We start from the raw sequence: 2,406 nt of genomic DNA, 5'->3' as shown, positions 1-2,406 counted from the left end.
GGGGCCCCGTGATGTTGCGCTGACTGCATCTTCGATGTCACAAGCGATCGACCGGTTGCGTCGCGAGCTGCACTGCGACACGCCCTCACTCTCTCGCACCGAAGATGTTGCGCGACAAGTCCCAGCGTGACAAAGTCCCAGCGCGACAAAGTCCCAGCGCGACGTCTCTCTTCGGCGAGACGATATTGCACTTCTGCTTGCCACACAGATCACGAGTGCTTTTGTTGGAATAATCGTCCAATGACGAAGGCTCAATGAGGTGATGGGCTGGCTTGGACTATCCGAGACGGTGTCGCTGTGTGCTAGCCGGTCGTGATCGACGGCACAGTCTTTAGGCTATGGACAAAAGGCCTTCTCTTTAGGAGAGATGAGGGGAAATTAGTTCCATCGTCGTTCTTCAGGTCAGATTGTAAAGCATTTACCTGGTGAAGGGCCTTTTCCCAGCTTCAGATTATTGAGCTCCCGTAAATCCCGATCGTTCAAGGGCGAGTGGAACTGAAAGCACTTTTTATGAACCCTAGCCAAAATGGGACCATTAATTGAACATGGTTACCTATTGTTCGAACATGTGGCGGGTGGTTGCGATGCCTGGTAATGTCCCGGTCGGTATTTTCGGTCTGGTCTGGTCAGTCTGGGGGAGTCGGGTAAAGAAGCTGTTGGTACATTTGGGTTTTAACCCCAGCTACACATATGTCATAATTGAGTATTATCAACTGATATATTACCAAAACTAGTCGTTTATAAGATGAAAATACTCAATTATAACATGTGTGTTGCTCGGGAAGGTCTAAATACGCCTAATGTTACCTGCTCAATCATGCAAAGTATCGTGCAGTGTAGAATCCGTGGGGTACAACTGGCACCGAGAGTTGTCTTGCACGTGGCGCATTCGTCACTTTAATATGAGAAGGAATTAGTTCTGAACTGAACATACTTTAGTGTCTTTTCCCTTTTACCTTCTGGAAATTTGCAAATATGCACAACGAATATATTTGCAAACTAGCATGCACTTTTTATTCACTTTCTTGCATGAGACTTAGACTCGTCGACCGACCACCAACTTCTGTTCAGCCACTATGACTGTGCTATAGTGCTATTGTCTTGATTGCTTTCGGGCTGCTGTTCGCGTAAGCAGGATGGCTTTGGAGTTGTCGGATTAGTATCCGAAGTGTGCGAGAGAGGAGCTACGGCTGTTGTTTCGTAATATTTATAGCATTTATTGATAGGAAACGCACTGCGGGAAATGATTGCTACATTTTGTCGGCATTACTTCAAAATTTTTGGTAACACTACATCATTCAAACGCCAACGAAATTTTTGCGAATGGCCTAGTTCGCAAAAATTTCGTTCTTTATCTGATGATAAGACCTTGAAGAGTATGATTGCTTTTTAAACTAAACGATATCGATCAGATCTTCTCCTTATTGGACATCGATTTCGCCCTACTTGTTTGTAACGGTACTTCACTACAATTCTTATTAGCTAACGGTATCGATAGTATCGTTCTTGGTACACTCCTTGTGACAGATCTTTTCAAGAACCTAATATGCACCGCAGTATTGCGGAAAATCTAAGCACATCTTCCCTTACTCTATCTTAATGCTAGGTTCAATCTTGTCTTCAACGTCTGAGTTACATTTTTAGTTGGGCGCCAGAAATTTTGCCGAGAAAATACATTAGAGAAATTCTTCTTGAGGGTCTTAACTAAGCAGCATGAATAAATTTGAATTGGTGATTTGGGTCTGATTAGCTCATGATATTAGCGTTCATTTTGGCGATTTTGTTCTACCAGACTAGTGAGTGATCATGGATTGTTATCATGTTGTTGTTTTTATTGGGACAGTGGTCGACGTATACTGGATGGCGTAGTGTCGACCTGCTTCTGCTTCTCTATTGCGTTGATTTGTTGAAGTCATGTTGAGCGGTTTTTGGCGTTGAACTTAACAAATCGAGGTTGAGAGACACGAAGAATAACTTGCTGTGACGAGGTTTCCTTTTGAGTTGTTGGTTCTTCAAATCAACAGCATGCATGTTTTGTTGGCTGTATGCTCATGGTCGGACAGAAACTCTGCGTACATAGCTGGACATCTGTTGGGCGTCGATGGTACACTAGCCGATCTGCAGATGCTTGCCCAAGTTGGTTATAGTGGTTGATCGTCTCCAGATCTCCAGAGGATTAGACCAGTGATGCTGGTCTAAAGTAATCCGGACACGATGTTTGTTTTGGCGATTGTGCTCTTTGTTGACAGCCAACCAGCTGCTGTGGACATAGCTGAGCCTTTAAGTGCCTTAACTGCAAGGCAAGGTCTTGTTGTGGTGGAGTAGTTGCTGACGACGAGGTTTCTGTAAAGTTGTTGGGCCTACGAGTCAGTCAGCAACACGAGTTTTTTGGCGTAGTCGCTCCTG

General features: G+C 44.6%; 1 long non-coding RNA gene across 1 annotated transcript; it reads right to left on the bottom strand.

The window, feature by feature from the left end:
- Positions 1-432: 432 nt before the first annotated feature.
- Positions 433-904, bottom strand: LOC110680578. The gene is made up of 3 exons (XR_002502933.1): positions 808-904; positions 554-631; positions 433-495 (listed from the first exon to the last, which is right to left on the bottom strand). It is a non-coding gene; the product is annotated as an uncharacterized LOC110680578 (long non-coding RNA).
- Positions 905-2,406: the final 1,502 nt, after the last annotated feature.

Source organism: Aedes aegypti, unplaced genomic scaffold, assembly GCF_002204515.2.
Source record: "Aedes aegypti strain LVP_AGWG unplaced genomic scaffold, AaegL5.0 Primary Assembly AGWG_AaegL5_hic_scaff_1607_PBJ_arrow, whole genome shotgun sequence".
Lineage (NCBI taxonomy): Eukaryota > Metazoa > Arthropoda > Insecta > Diptera > Culicidae > Aedes > Aedes aegypti.
This window is presented reverse-complemented; position numbering and strand designations above follow the sequence as displayed.